At 39.5% G+C, this 17,347-nt stretch overlaps 1 long non-coding RNA gene across 1 annotated transcript; it reads left to right on the forward strand.

Moving 5' to 3' along the window:
- The first annotated feature begins 2,132 nt into the window (after positions 1-2,132).
- LOC139611551 (uncharacterized) lies at positions 2,133-9,989 on the forward strand. The gene is made up of 4 exons (XR_011686328.1): positions 2,133-3,242; positions 3,928-4,052; positions 6,764-6,860; positions 8,776-9,989. It is a non-coding gene; the product is annotated as an uncharacterized lncRNA (long non-coding RNA).
- The last annotated feature ends 7,358 nt before the right edge of the window (positions 9,990-17,347 follow it).

The raw sequence follows: 17,347 nt of genomic DNA on the forward strand, positions 1-17,347 counted from the left end.
CTGTACAACACCATAAGAAGTTTTATCTCACAGCTTGTTAGAAACGTCAAACCCGTGAGATCTGGTGTGGATTTTAGGACCAGTACTCTCACCTCCTGATTCAAAGTGGCCGTTAGTGTCAGACTTGGTTTGTCTTGAATGTGGAGATGAGATGTGGGTTAAAAGGCTTTCATTAGTCTCTAATCAAATGCTTAATAAGTGTGTCGCTATGATCAAGAAATGATTCAGTTGACTTCATAATTTCCAGGCTTATTTCCATATGCATGCTGCTGAAGTAGAGGTCAGCATCTGAATAATTGTCAAGGTGCCTTTGGGAAGATTTTATGGTGAGTTGTGTGTGTGTGTGGTTACTTTGCTGCACACTCAGTGCACTTGAAAGTCCATTCTCGACCTTAGGAACAGCTGTCAGGCAAAACAGGATGAACTTAAACTCTGATAAAAATACAAAACACAAACTTTTTAAACTTTTAAACCTTTAACCTAAACTTTTAAAAATCACATTTGGTGTGTTCCAGAGGTCAAGAATGAATCGCCTCGGCTTCAGGTCTACCTACAGGAGCTTTCACTGGTATCACATGGTAGGAATCAGTAGTTTACTTCTTCAACCTTAAAATTTTCCTTGACAGCTGAGTAAACTCTGTCCCCTGCTGAAAACCATTTGATAGGATTGAAAGCTCTGGAACTAGTTAGTAAGTGGACCTTGAGTTGGGTTTTGTTAATGATCCTTAAAAGGCCCTTTTAAGACAGCTTCGACCACATATCTTAAAAGTATTGAGAAAATGGGGAACAAAAACTAACACTTCCATGACAACTGAGCAAACTCCATCTGTTGATGAAGACTGTCCCTAAAAAGTTAGTAAGTGGACCTTGAGTTCAGGTTGTTTTTTGAAAACCCTTGAATATTTTCAAAAGATATATGAGGGTAGTTAATTTTTTTTTGTTAAAGTCACCAGCTATAAATGATTAATAATCATAACAAAAGAGCAGAGTTCAATTTACAAAACAAAAAAATCTTTAAAATACACACAAAACCAATAACATAATAATTTACAAGTCATTCGGACATTTTGGATTCCCAAAATCTGAGGTCATTATTCATTATTCTGGATTACTGGTAAAAGAAATAACCTAAAAGAAAAAGGACATGGGATAACGTGTTCTCATTTTCAGCCAGGCACATCCATCTCACTGAATAACTGAAAAGCTCTGGATCAAATGTCGCTTCCGTTGGTCTGACCCATGACTTTCATGATGCAGCAGACAAATGTTTACTGTTAACGTCGACTTTAAATGTACATTCACTCACACAGATCATGCACACACACACACACACACACACACACACATTGATTATTTAATTAATTAGAATTATACATATATTTTCCCTTGATTTTCAATAATCAGTATAAACCCAGTTAATTTCCCTGATATATTCAATGAAAGTCTGTGAGAGGAAGAGGATAGTGAATTAAAGGGACTCTTCTTGAAATCAATGGGACAGCAATGAGGCGTACATGAGGGCATGCTGACTTTGCAAAGAAATCCAAAAGGGCATGGCAGGTAGGCAGGTACAGGGAAATGCAGCAGGACTAAACACTGGCTAGTATTTATGATAGGGGAGCTGATAAAGGGATGAGGAGCAGGTGTGTGGGAATGCAAACAGGTGCCAAATGGCAATAAAGTCTGATGGTATCTGCTGGACAGGTGCAGAAAGGCAACACTCTGAACAATGACCTCAACACTGCACTGCTCTATGATTCAGTCTCTTAGCGTTCCCTATGCAAAACTTAAGGGGAAAATGTAAATTTTTGATTTTTGACATCTGACCATCAGTTGGTCAGAAGTATTTTTATGGTGCCAAAGATGTTGAGTCTCTGCCTGGGAATAATGAAATATTCCCCTGGGGCAAAACCAGCGAATCACAGGCTAACACACAGAGTGCTGTGGTCACAAGTGGGTAGAGGGTGAGAAGGTCTGAGGCTGAAATGAGAGACAGAGCATGTGCCACAGTAACATAACTAAAGTTACTGATGAGCTGTAGTGATACCACATGAGAACGTGTTCTCTAAACTACAGGACAAAACACAGTCCGTATGGTGAGGAATTTTATGCGATACAATGGAAAGGTCCAGAAGACTGCCCGGTGTCTCTTGACATGCAAAAAATGGTCCATTATGTCAGAGTCAGACACTTTGTAAGTCAAACCATCCACCTCTAACCTAAGAGGTTTTGCAATGCTATCATGCTACTTTCTGTTTTGCTTCCTACAAACATTCATTATTCAAATGCTGACAAGAGGTTGCTTGTGAGCTCGTTGTTATTCTGCTGAGGACAGTATCACATACATCCACTGCACATATACAAGCACCTCAGCGCCTCATTTCTGTCTCCATCTGTGTTAATAGATAATTTGCCCTGATTTCCATGGCTCAGAGGGTGTGTAAAGCTTGGGCGACCGTTTGGAACAGAGCCTCTGGATTTGTTGCTGTGTGCCACAGTCTTTTGCATGAGCAACAACGGAGGTATTTTAGCAATTCAAATCTTAAGCTGGGTGTAAATCAGTTCAGCTACAAAAATATGCCCATCTGTGGGTATACATCTGATAGAAACACTAATCTGAATCTAGCTTTAAAAGCTAGAAGATAATAAACATATCACTTCATCACATGCTACTGTGCAGTGAAAATATTCAGTAAAATCCTCTAACATCATCTGTCCCGTTTGATGAAAAGATATATGCCAGCTTTTGTCCTACTGAGGGCGACATGAGGACACAGGAGGAAACAGTCCAAAAGCGGAGTGATTGGCTCTGGGAACAAAATGAATCAATTTCCCCAAATGTAGGTGTTAAAATTAGATGTGTGCCTCCTCTACCACCTCCTCCAATGATGGTTTTAGAAAATGAGGCAGTGGGAGCTGTTAGAATGAATGCCTCTTAAAATCCTCACATTCTTTAAAGGAGCTATTTCTATGTTTTGCTATTGCTACGTTAGCATTAATTGCCAAAAGCTTTAGCCACTGCTGTATTTACAAGACAGAATGTAAGGGTACGTCCTCAGACCTCTGAGCAGCAGTACTTCTTCACGACCACGGGATTGCTGCAGTGACTCGGTGTCGGGAAGTGACGAGATGGGCCGACTGGGCCGGAGCTGGTTGGTTAGCATGCTAACTTCAGTCGGGGAAAAAGACGTGATAGAAATAGAAGCAAAACAAAAGAGTTGTTTTCCCGCAGACAGCGCTTGGTGAGTAAAGGAATGCAGTTTGATGCTGAACTCACAACGTTTCTTCTAGACTGGTATGTAAACAGCTGTTAATGCTAATGTTGGCTATGTAGCAATAGCACAACTTATAAATAGCTCTTTTGAGTGATAGATTAGATTACTGAAATAGTGATGCAACTCATTGTTATATAGGTATATTATCCTTTAAATGCAACCTGGGTTTCCTTGCAACCTACAGCTGTATTACACCCTGTCTATTTCAGTCAGTTCATTCAATTACAACATTCAGCTCGTTGGTATTCCTCAGACTATCTGTCCTGAATGATGTTCTGGTGACAAAATGTGGAAAATGACAAAAAAAAAAAAGTTTTTAAAATATTTTTCTAATGAAGAATTTACAGGGTCAGAAGAAAGATAAATGATGAAAAATATGTTTGGTCACAATACCCAATTTCTAAAAGATAGCTCACTGGAAATTTTACATGATTTTGAAAACTCATTTTGTTACAACCCTACTACACTACTGGGAAATGTAATTAAACTAGTAGCATACTCCCCAACACAACAACTTACAGTTTACACAGACAAGTGACATTGCTGCAAAGCAGACGCTGCTATTGTGAATCTGAATGTAGCCCGTATAGTGCACTGCTTGCAGCTCTTATTTAAACACATGTCCTGCATTATGAATTGCTGTGTTTGGCAGGTTGCAACTGAGGTCTTGTATTCCATCACCCTGAGAGCAGCTGTGACAAGACTGTACCTTTAGTTTCCGTAAGTTCCTGTGGTGGAAAAGGCCCAAAGTAGTTTTTAAGACCAAACACTGTCACTGTAAGTATTGTTCTTTCATTAGTTATATAGTGTCGATTTTACACTTGAACTTCCGATCCCATTCACCTTCAGCAGGGCCACAACAGTCTGTGACCTGAATGATGACATGTTAAAAACACCTACTTTCCTCACTGATTGTGTGTCCAAATTTGGAAAATGGTGTCTGAATAGTCCAGTAACATAAACTACGATGAGATGAGGATGTAAAACATGTACTGTATTTGTCTTACAGTAGGAGTTCAGGGATGCTCGCGTCTCTATTTAAACTATGAAACACAGTGTTTGGATGAAGCAGCGTGTTTTCCAGCCTGCTCTTTTATAATGTGGTTTCCATCCAGAAAGCCTTTTTAAATCTTAAAATATGCTATTTGTCCTGAGGAGTGGGTATGTGCTGTAAATGCTCTGAGGTAAATGTTCTGACAAAGACAGAAAGTCATACGCTTTTAGTCACCATGGTTACAGTAAATGGTGTTACATGTGTGGAAACAGACACTTTGGGTCATGTGGTAAGTTGATAATAGTTTTTCCAGAATGGAGCATGTTCGACAAACACGGGCCCAGCAGGAAGATGTAGGACAGTACATGGTAAGTGCATTAATTTAGGATTATTTAGCCACGAGAGAGCTGAAAGCATGACTTCAACAACATACGCACACGTATGAAAGAAAAGGAAGTAGACAGTGTGAGGGAATACGTCTGCTCTGAAGACAACTGAGGAAAAGAGAAGGAAGGAGACATAAGCATGAGAGAGGAAACCAAACAGAAATAGTCCTACAAAACATACAAAGTGTATGTATAAACAGTATAAACATACCTTTTTATTATAAATGAATGAATATAGACAAAACCAGCCAAACACCACAAACATACAGCTGCTTTACAAAGGGGAGGAGTATGACTAAGTAGGTTAGGAATAAATAGTTCATGGCTTGTGCAATGAATTATGTATTGATATGGCCACATGTACAGCCTTGTTCAGTAATATACAGGGGTATATAGAAGCAGCCTGCATTATACGTAAATGCTGAAGCAGCCAGTCAATTAACTGATTAGTCATGCATCAGAAAATGAATTGATGGAGAAGGAAATTAGCAGGGGAGAAACTAAGGTGCGTCAGCAGCAGACAAGTATAAGGCATAAAAAAAAGAAAAAAAGAATAAAGAAAAAAGAGCAGTTTCTCATTTGTGAAGATTTCCATTTGTCATTCTCTAATCTTTGCCAAGAATATATACATTTTTCTTTGTTTTTTTCATCCATTTGAAGATATTCTTTGGGTTTTGGGAACTGCCATTAGTAAGCCAAGAAAACTAAGTAATCAAGCGATTAATCATGAGAATAATGCTATTTTAATCAATAATTAAGCAATTGCTTATTATATCCTGTGAGTCTGAGTGCAATTACAGTTCTTTAAGTGAAAGTTATATACATGTGATCATTCAGGACATAAGTCTGATGAACAATATATACAGTGTCAGCCACTACCAGTTACAAGCTAACAAACAACACAAATAAATTACTACACTTACCATGCTGATACATCTTCTATTCACCAATTTTCTGACTCTCTCTCATGTTTCCTCCTCTAACCATCTTAATACTCTCTGCTTCTTCACCTATCAACCTAGCGCAAGCAGCGGTGGTGGGTGGGGCATAAGGCCTGATCCAGCATGGATCTGCTTCCAGCCCCAGTTTTCTACTTTTTTTTTCACTTTTTATGTGGGTGAACCATGTCAAACAATTAATCATAGCAGCACTTTTACATTTTTTAAAACATGTCTGGAGAGGAACTTTAAGACACCAGTTTGTGAGGGGTTTAAGAGTGTGATGGCCGATGGGAAGAAACTACTCTCAGGTGAGATTGTTCTGCTAGTCTGCAGAGACATTACTGTCCTGTAACCAGACAGTGATGAAAGTGGAGGGAGCAGACTCAGTGGCTGCCATATACAACTGGATTCAGTAGAGATTCGTCGGACATTTGGTGCCCCAGGCAAAACCCACCACCACCACCACCACCACCGCACCACCACCCCTCTGTGTGTGTGTGTGTCTGTGTGTGCATGTGTGAGCCTAATATGCTATAGGAAGGGGGAGGAGTGCTGGCACAACTGTACATGAGCAATGTTGCCTGGAGTGTGGAGCAGCTTTTTTGAAAGTCGAAGCATCGGTTTTCTCACTTTGCTTCCTCTCATCTGTCTGTATTCAACTGCAGGGCAGGGCAAAATTTTTGGCTCATTTTTCAAATTTCTCTCAGTTCTTTATTGTCTTTTATTTTAACACAAACAGCCACTGCTTGTGGACCAGATCCTTCACTGAAGATATACAGACAGAACTACTGTATAACAGCTTGGTGTGTATGTGTGTGTCCCTGTGTTTACTGTGACTGTCACTGTTTCTTGTCCTTCAGATTTGTTGTTTTACATTTGTTTATTTTTGGTCATTTTTAATTCATGTGGTTGTACAAGTAAAGCTCCAGTCACACACTTAATTTACCAGCCTTCACCAAACATGTTGTTCTTAAAGCTTGACGATGTGGTGACCGCTCACAGGGTTAGCTGGTGAATTATTGGTAAATTACAAGCTGAAAACATTTCACTACATTTCCTTTAATGTCTTATTCTTCCCTAACCTTGAAATTTGCTGATTGAGAACCGAACAGCCTCTGTTGCATTTTCTGTGGCTCAGCATTCAGCCAGTTTTTTACATGTGAACAGGGAGAAGCAGGGAGCAGCTGATAGAGACCTGAATGATGACCCCTGCCGTAGGCACCTGCCTATGTTGCCTAGAGTGCCTAGGACCACCACTCACTGGGTCAGCAGTACTTGCCTTACTTGACCTTAACTTTTCCTTTTTCCTTTTCCACAGTCGTCCATTGCTGGACAATTCTGAAAGTATGCACAGGCACCAATATCAATTACTGAAAGTGGATTCATCATTGGTCCTGAATTAACTGTGTCCTTTGCCTTTGACAAACCAACAGAAATGAACAGCAACATTTTGTTCATCGTCCAAAACTCATCTCAGAGTCTTGCTCAGCTGTGATTAAAATTTTCAAGTCTTCATAGTGTGAACACTTGAACACTTTGTCAGATTGACACTCAAACAGCTCTATTCCGAGCCATATGTTATTGAATTTTCTCTAAGCATTAGGTTGGACTGTAACCAACCATGGGAGGCAAAATCAATTTTCGTTGAGTCATTTTGAGATTAATATGCTAAATTAGATACAGAGAGGGAGTGTTGGATCAGTTACCAATGTGCAAACGGAACATTTGACAACTCATTGACTGAATGGAAATGAACAGTTGGTCTTGAAGCAATAAGGAAGAGGAGATAGAGACAGTGACAGCTGATGTACAAGTACGTTTTTTTTTCTTTCCAACTGAAATGAACCTGAATGAGGAGTCTGACAGAAGTGTTTACAATTTAACTCAATAAAGAGATTGTTTAAGGTTACTGTAATGACAGAGAAGGGTTCTTTCTAAAAAAAAAAAGAGAAGAAAAGAAGAAAAAAAAAATCAACTACGGGTTAATGTTCACTACAGACACAGATATATTGCACACTTGTTCTCATCATTTACATACTACTGTAGCTATCCAGACACTGGCTTGTTTGTCCTCTTGTTATAAAAAGCTGGACAATGGCACCTGCAATGATCTTGAATTTCCCTTGAACTCAATACTAAATGTGATGTGAGAGAGCAGCAAATCTGAGCCAGCAGGTGGAAGCTGACCCTTATCCATTCTTCCCAAATCCATCATTTCCATAGATTCCATAGACCCTGGACTTATTTTTTTACAGGTCTTCACAGTATTGCCATCAGTATTTTTTCAGATCAAAGCATAAATATATGAGGATATAAGTTGCATATGCACAGTAAAACTCTATAATTATCTCTCTTCTAATATTATATCCATATAAAACCTCACATAATAGCTGGTCCTTTTTTTTTCTTTGTTGGATGATGAGCTCATCATGATGAGCTCATCATCCAACAAAGAGCTATGGGTGAAAGGGAACTGACATAACTCCATAATGAGGTTTCCATACAAATTTAGCTCAAATTTCAACTGAATTTACAAAATGTTAATTGATGCATCTATCCATTTATTATTGTTATGTCAGTATCAGAAGTTGATTGTATCAGGATAAAACAGCTGGTGACACTGATTCAGGTTCCATTAAACCGTTGCAGAAGAAGAGCGATCAATGAGATGATGGAATTAAAAGAGCACCAGTTACACCTCAAGAAAATGTGGTGTAAAACGATGTAAAACACTAGATATGAAATATGCCTCTTCTGTTTGTTTCATGTATTAATGTGAGGACGGTTTCAGTCTCCTTGTTGCTCCACACTGATGTTTTTGTCTCTTCAGTGAAGCAGAAGCTTCAGCAGGTTTAAGTCACATGCTCCTTGTGCATCATGATTTATTCACTAAACCTATTTCCACTGTACTTTGTTGCAATTTGCTTTTATCAACCTCAAATATTTCACCTCAGCTAAGATGATATTTTGAGTTTTCATCAAAATTAAGCTGTATTTTTGTGAAACAGGAGATAAAATTGTCTATTTCAGATATGGAAACGCATGAAATTATTTGATAGGAGGAGGCTTGAAATTTATGAATCTAGATTAGATGAATTTAATTAATTTGACTTTATTTGAATTTTTTAATCTAAAAATTCTAAAACTGAACTTGTCAGTTTTTCTGTCTTCCTTGTCAGATCAGAGCCACCATTGGCTGGAGTGTCTTCCCCCCTCCGGTCAGGACTTGGGCCGCCACAGCAGATGAAAACCATGCGAGCCCCAGGCTGTGAATGAATTATGTGTGAAACCCAGGGAGATGTAAGCGTGAACGACTTCTGTGTTAACACCACCACCAATGAGATGACACACACTGATAATTTTCCAGTCTTTGTCCAACAGCTCACAACAAGGAACCTCCAATGAGTTGTGATTAGTTTTTAAATGAGCTGTCTAAACTGCTCTCTGCTCAACATGATGATGATGATTCTCATTACCCTCAGCTTTTAAAATCTCTGCTTTGTTATGCCCCCTGAGGCGCTACATTGGCTGCTAATAATAATCTACTATCAGTAATGACAGCATCTGATCACAGACAAGATGTCTCAATCTAAACTAAAAAAGAAGTGTGCAGAGAAATAATGTATACATAAAAATAATTATGTTCCCACCCTCCTCCTTTTATACACATTTTAAATTTGCACCTAAAACACCTGGATGGAAAAACATGACCCCAAAATTACAAAAAGGTTGTTTAGAGTTGTTCCAGTTCCAGAAACAGTACAGTAAAGTGTGAATACTTTACAGATTCACACTAACGGTGATAATGGTTGTGTCAGAAATCACTCACCCATCACTTGTCCCTACTACTATCTACAGTGAGCTAATCAACAAAATTAATAAAACACTTTCAGACATTTTATTTTTTCTGCAACATCTTTCTTTCTTTTACTGTGAGCACAATGTATGATGTATACACTGCTTGGTTAGTGACCCTATATGCAGTGTTGTGCATGAATGTGCCAAATGAACATGAATGTGATTGTTCACATGAACGATGGTCACACACCAGAAGGTGTCTGTAGTGAACCCAAAAGCTGTTTGCCAACCACCAAAAAAACACCAGAAGTAGAAGGACTGCGCTTTGGTTTTACAGCAGCACACAAGGGTTCACAGCACCCAGCATGTGTCCGGTGCAGTGTCTAGTGCTGCTGAAGTCAGTTCATACGGACATTTGAAGGACTTTAATGAACAAATCAGTGCAGATTCCAATGGAGGAAATCTCAGCACCAGGTCTCAATCAAAAGCTGCATCAGTAGCAAATTTGCAACGACACAATTGAGTTTCCAATGATCCGAGTGAATGATGATCATTCAGAAAGGGTCAGACCATGAACCAACAGCTGCAACGTTCCTCCACCCAGTCAAACTCAGAACATATACACATTTAACATGTATTCACAATGTTTTTTCTAATCTTTTAAAAGTGATCTGTCTGTGACTTTGTAGAAACAGTAATTCATGTAGTTTGAGAAGTGGCAATGATTTGAGGCTGGGATTGATGGGTAGCAGGAGGTTCTACTGAAAAAGAACACACACACAAAAAAAAACAGAACGTGACATAATTAATTTTAACCTTTGGGAAGTGAACTTGAGCTAGCTCTTCTGAAGTGAAAACTTGCACAACACTGCCTATATGGCGTATAATTGGTCTCACGACACATTTGGACAGCACTACAAAATGATGAACTGACTACATGGTGGACTATATAGGGAGTAGTGCCGGATTTCAGAAACAGCCAATGTACTCTTTCAGATAAGGGTTAGACCAAAAAAACTAAAAAAAAACAACAACAATTGAAAATGGAGTGAGAAGCTGGTGTCAGGGGACTATAACACGAGAGTATTTATCAGTAGAAGAGATCGATAAGTAGAGATGCATCTATCCTGTTCACCAGATTGGGAATGGCACTGATACTAACCATGAGGGGATTGGGTATTGGCCAGATGTGACCGATTCACTACAGTTTGTCCATCACCATCATAATATTTTTTCATTCCTCTAAGAGTTACATTCATTCAGCCATAGTGGGGAGCCCACTCAACTTTTAGCCTTAGCAAACCCTGGTACATTATATTGCCTTTTTCACTATATAGTATCAGTATTGGCAAGTTAGGTATCAGAATCGAGTTAAGTAAATCAGTTGAGTTTGTAAGTCATTATCAATAATTAAGAGAAATAAAAGATTTAATTTCTGGTAGGACACATGTAGCCATATTTTGTAGGATTTTCAGTTTGTAACGTTACAAAAATTTGGCAGCATAGATCAGATTTATCCCATCTTCTGTATGCAGGTTTCAGACCGTTCTTACAGGATAAGGAGCATGTTCGGGCTCTAAAGGTGTTGGAATCTCTGGTCTGTTTGTGGTAATTGAAAGCCACATCACTGACAAGAATCATTTCAAATTATCACAACAGTAATTTTAAACATCGTAACAGAAAATGGGATGGGAAAAACGAATTCTCAGCACATGGTGTGTGATATTCAACTATAAAATGCACTACAGTTGACATTCAGCCCCCGTGTGTGTACGGCATATGGCGTCATGCTTTGACACCAGCCAGGAACATCACCTCTTCAAGCACATGGAAGATGGGCTCATTTGAGAGAGGAGAGTTATCAGGCGGCATCTTGCCCACACAGCCACTGATAGCTGCAATCAGCAGAAGAAGGAAGAAGAGGACTTGAGAGGGAAACTCGTCAGCTCTGATAAGGCCTTTTGTATCACCTCTGATTGAGTTGGAATACTTAGAAGCTGCATTGTAATGATAGTCATCTCAGCTAGTGCCTTAGTGTGTTGTCTGAGAAATTCTGCCATTTTCTATTAATGTGTCTGTAAGAACGAGGGGCTGAAGAGAGAAAGTGAGGATGTGGTTGTGTTAGCATAAGTCAAGAAGTCATGCTGGAAAAGGTAAACAAGACGTGGCCAGTCATCCTCTGTGAAGAAATTTAATCAGTCACATCAGATAAAGTGTGAACACAAAATAAGGGACGGTGAAAAAATAGATGCTGCACATTAACGTTTACATTTAGACTCCATCGATACAGTAAATGTAGTTCACCAGTTCTGACAATTACCTGGGAACCTTTGGTGATTTAGAAATGTATGACATACGTATGTCAGTTTCAAAGGCCCCAGGTGGACAGGCTCTACCTCTACAGGGATTTAAATATTTCAGCTAAACACCGACCGACCGACAAACCAACCCACCATCTGACCAACTGACTGATTGGAAAAGAAGAGATCTGCCAGATGCGTCCTTCAAAAATGAGAGAATGCAAAGTGATCCATTTTGTTTTGTTCGGTCTCAGAAAAGAAACCAACCAACTCAACAAACAAACAAATAAAAATGTAATCTAACCTTTGTCACATAGTCTCAACCTAAGGCCTTCAGAAGACGATCTGATGCACAGCCTTCCAAGTGGACACTGGCCTGCTGGTTGTTGCTCGGTTAATGTCAGTGTCTTCATCTAAATAAAAAGGTTCCAAATTGTCTAGTAAGTCAGTGAAAACTGTTTGCATCTGTGATATAACATCACATTGGTTACCGTGATCACTAAACAACACAAGACAAAATAGAGAGCTGCATGGATGACTTATTTTTACAGGCCAATCCGGATGGTAGCATCACCCTGGTTCGCATGACAAAAAGCCTTTGTAACAGACAAACATTTATGATACTTACACTATGTCCACTATGATAATCTTCACAAATGAGCAACACTTTTATGATTTTTGAAGCCTAAACACAGTACAGTTTATGTTAGGCCATAAACGAACCACACTATGGTCACGTCACCACCACTAAACTTCCAACTTGTAGTTTCTTTTAGCTCTGACCTCTTCTAGTAAAAAGCCTTTCTCGTTAGCAAAGTTTGTAATAGTCTGCAAATGTGCAAGTGTAAACACATTGAGGCTGTAGAGGGGGACTGAAGAGTACATCAGTTTTTGTGTTAGGCATGATGACATTTAATGTCCACGACAACCTTTGTAGTTTCATTTAGCCCTTTTTTAGCAACCCACCTTTAGCTTAAAGAAACCTGTAGGCAAATTGCAGGGATCCTTCATATTTATGTACACTGCAAGCCCATAGCAACACTTTATTCAGCACATTTAAGAAATTTACCTTAATGTCTGATGTTATCACCTCTGAGCTTCTGCTGGTACCATTAGTAGATACCAGATACGCACTTTTTCCAGAAGATGAATCCAGATAGACTCATTTTGCTGTAACATTACAGCTGTCAAAGTTATTTTAAAAATTATTCGTATCCACAAACAATACGCTTGAAGTGAAATGAACAGAGGTTCAGACCTCAGGGACCTTGATAGCAGCTATGTGGTCTTCACCACCTTCTGAGATAGACGGTCCACTTTCTCACTAACTTCGTACACTGGGATAGGTAGTGTTCATCACAGCTCATCTGCTGAAAACAGCTGCCCACTGTTGCTGGAAACAAGGTTGAAGATCATGCTGAGAGTGAATCAAGTAATATACGGGCCATAAAACCAAAACAATGAGCAACTCTCTGCAGAGCCGCAGTGTCAGGAAATAATTAGTTAGTGCAGCTTAAACACTCACCAACCCTGGAATATACTATAAATACAAAAAAGGAGACAGTATATGGCTTTATAAACATTTACTGCCCAAATGTGAAGGTTTATCCCCAGATACAATTCCACACTGAGCAGCCTCACGAATCTACAGGAAACAGAAGAAGGATAAAAAGTGTGAAAAAACAATAAATCTAGAGAAATATACTGTACATCACAAGAATGCGAACCCCGAAACATGACACCCATATGACTGCTGAACATGTATGGCCTCCATTCTTCTAGTTTCAGTCCGCACAGGTCGGTCAAGTTGTTCCACACCTAAATGGATTATCTCTGAACTCCTGCAACAAAGTTGAAACACTATTGTCTAAATTATCATTTTCAGCTGTAACATATAGATTTTCCTTCGTTGGAAATAAAGTCTGATCAGATCACACCCCCTTGTGTGTCCACATGCTCTTGGCCGTACACTGTGGTGTCGTGTGGTGTAGGTGTAGAAAAATAAAATGATGAAAAAGTGTTATCGCAGTAATGTCTAAGCCAATAACTTCCATCTGTTTTGAGGGCCACTGTTTGCTGGGGTCATATTTTCATGATTGCTGATGGGAGGAGACTGCTGGTGCTTTTTGACTCACAGTTTGTCGTCGCCTTCGCAGAAAGCTCTTTGGCATCATGGAGCTGTCAAAACGTAGAAGGTCCAGTGAAGCTGAGCGTGCTGTGAGCAATCATACCCGCAGAAGGCCGAGGCTATACTAATATTATCTGATGCTGTCATATGTAGCTGGTGTATGAAGAGTTTCAGGCCATGTCAAAATCATTCGCCATTTTTGTCATGCCTACTTACACTGTGCTGACATGTAAGAATTACAGGATGTTGTGTGTATTAACTTGTGTAAATGTGACTTATGATTTAATTTAATGAATAAATTAAATTTCTTTCTAAGAACATCTCGAGTTTATAAATTCTGTGTTCAGTCTGAAACAAAGTATGGGCATGAATCCAGAATATAAAACTCACATCCGATTACACAGGTGGGATAACGTTGGCATGGAAACATCTCCAGTTACATCAGGTGGAGAACGTGGCTGAGCAGAACAATATGGTGTGTAGTTTGGATGGATCGATGGTGTCAACCTCACTGCTGCTGCTGGGGCCTGTTCATTTTCCAGCCCTCACCCTTTTTCCACGTGCGTGAGCTATTTTCTCTCAGTTTCAGTTCAGAACCCAGCTGCCGACCATCAGGCTGCACCAGCGGGTGGAGAACAAAGCGCCTGTAGTTCATCTCGGCCTTGGAGTATAAACCTGCGAGGGCTGTATGTAAAGCCTCTGCCTGTCCCCCAGAGCTTCATTCTCTCTGGACTACATATGGAGAGAAGTCTGGTATAGTTGGATTTCATAGCTCTCTGAAAACTAGTACAACATGGGTGGATGTTGCCAAATATGCTACTGTAAGGTGCTTAACAATACAGTAGGGTGTATGGAGGGCTGTCCTGCGGGTGCCGCTCTGTTCCCTGGAGCCCCCGTCTCCAGCTCAGCTCATTGTTCCCAGGCCACGTTCCTCCACTCTTCTCTCCAGACCTACCTTCCCCCATCCACCTGATGTCCTCTGACTTTCCTGCCTCTCCTCTCTCTCACCTGCCCCACTCATTCACACATCTGGTCCCACTTATCATCAGCCCTGCAATCACCTAAGCTTCTCTGCCAACACACACCTGTTCCCAGTTTCTCATTTTCTCTGCCAGTATTTCTGCTGCATTCATGTCTCAGGAAGTCGTTCTTATAACGTCAGTGTGTTCAGGTGCCTTTAAGTCAGACTGTGGAAAGGTGGATGCTAAAAAGAAGATGTGATGTACTTTATTGCTCTGTGTTAAAACAACGCTGATCTGTCCAGTACTTGTGTTATTATCGTCAGTGTTATTGCTAATAAATAACTCTTCTAATGAATCTAGGCCACTCTACATGGATAGCAACTAACAGTTACAAACTAAAAGCATATTACAAATGAAACATTAGCAAGAAATGTACATGTACATGAACTTGCACCATTAATCTAAAGTTTCTCACCATCAAACAGAAATGTACTGATATATTTCTGCATATATGATATCACAACTCATCAAGACGTACTAAAATTTACAGCAGCTTTCCAAGTTGTTATTCAGACTTGAGTCGCCATGCAGTGCAGACGAATTTTTTAAACTTTTTTTTTCTTTTTTTTTCTTAACACCACATGAAAGCAGGTTTATACCAGGTTTATCCCCACTCAGAGTTAGATTGTCTGGTTTACTTCCTGTTCCTGGTTGTTAGTTTCTTTGTATTGACCTTAGTTCTTGTTTCCTGATTACCTGATTTGACTACCTGTTTGTTTATTTGTTTTTTTCTTCATTCATTAAAGCTTCTTCACCACATCAGTAAGTCTTTTGTGTTTCCATTTGGGTCCAAAACGTTGTTACCTGCATAAAAATAGTCTGTCTTCTGTGTGGACAGGACATCTCAGTCCCTGCTTGTCAGGCTCTGCTCTACTTTGTTAACCTACAATCAGTATTCACTCATCTAAGCTGTACTTTGTCAGCTTTGGCTGTAGTTAGCTGTAGTTCAGCTGCAGTATAAGCTAAATGCTAACATTACGCTAAATTTTGACGTCCTGTTCAAACTTTTGATATGCAACATTGTTACGTCCTTATGTGGCCAGGGGATGTGGGGAGTAACACAAATTTAAACCCGGGGAAAAGGAGAGGAGGAAATTTATTTACAATCACTAACACAAAGAAACATCAACGAAAAGCAGACTTCTTCGGGAGGTAGTGGTCGTTCTGCCTGAAACAGAGATACAACAAAGAATTAAATTAGTACCAAGACCTATGTTAAACATAGGGCCACGCACATTGTGACCAAACACCAGCTCAACTGGGCTAAACCTCAGAGACTCCTGCTTAGTAGAGTGAACACTGGTGTGTTCACTTACCATGAGAACGCGGGAAGGGAAAAAAAGGAAGGCGGATACCTGGAATGAGAGGAGGGAAACACACAACCACACCTACACACGGCCCAACAGCCGTAACAAACATTTAGTTGAGAAAATATTTCACTATTTGTACCAGTACTTGACCTGAGCTTTCATGTTACTACCAATAAGGTATTTGTTGCAATATAAGAATAAAATATATATAAATGTGAACCTTTCCATTTAACAGGGGGAGCTAGCAGTCCCATATGAAAACACCAGAACTTTGAACAAAGAAAACACAGTCCAATGACAGACTAAGTGTACAAGGTTACAAATTTGACCAGATCATTCAAGCAAGCTGTTATATTAACGTGTTACTGTTAGCAAGTTACACTTTAGTATGAGACGCTAATTTCAAATAGGGACTGTTAGCCTGATAATGTATTTATGGAGATTAGCTTGTTAAATTGTTTTAACGGGGATTTAGCATTAGGCTATCATTCTGACGTGGATGTATCTGCATGCAGTGGTAGAATGTAGGACACCTACAGCCAACAAGGATTTCATCAGTCAGTGGTGCCACTTGATGTAGGGGTAGAAACAGTGTGTAAAACTGTAAATAACGTGACTGTGGTGCAAAGCCATTTCATGTCATATTTGACCGCATCAACAACTGCCATCATTAGAGGGATGCAATGGAAGAACTGATCATTTTTATATTGTCTTATTAAGTGTTAGTTAGTACTTATGCACTGGTATTAATTGTGCTCTCACAGCTAATTGAAGGCTTGAACTCATTTATTGAAGCAATTGATCATTGTCACAGTGTTAAGATCTTCCCTGGGGAGGCCAAACTGCAACCTGTTACTGTTTGAAAAAGAACTATAAGGCGAACTTCTCGTTATAGTTGCAAAGAGACATACTGTTGAGTCTTATCTGTGTTTTCTCTAAATTGAGTGCAACAGTTTATTTAGTTTGGTAAAGATTATTCTAGGCAGACATGCTCTTGTTGGCAAGTTTTGCATTTTACTGTCTTTGTGATGTTAAACGTCACCCTGGTGTACAAACTTTAAAATGTGATACTGAATGGGTGTGAGAAGAGTATAAAGAGGCACAAATATCCCTAAGTGTTAACTATTCATCATGAGTTTGTTGATGAAGGTCAGAAAATGAAATGTGACTCTGGTTTCCGGCACATTAAAAGT

The sequence above is a fragment of the Trachinotus anak genome, unplaced genomic scaffold (genome assembly GCF_046630095.1).
Source record: "Trachinotus anak isolate AG129_WGS33_773 ecotype Australia unplaced genomic scaffold, CSIRO_AGI_Tana_v1 ptg000028l, whole genome shotgun sequence".
NCBI lineage: Eukaryota > Metazoa > Chordata > Actinopteri > Carangiformes > Carangidae > Trachinotus > Trachinotus anak.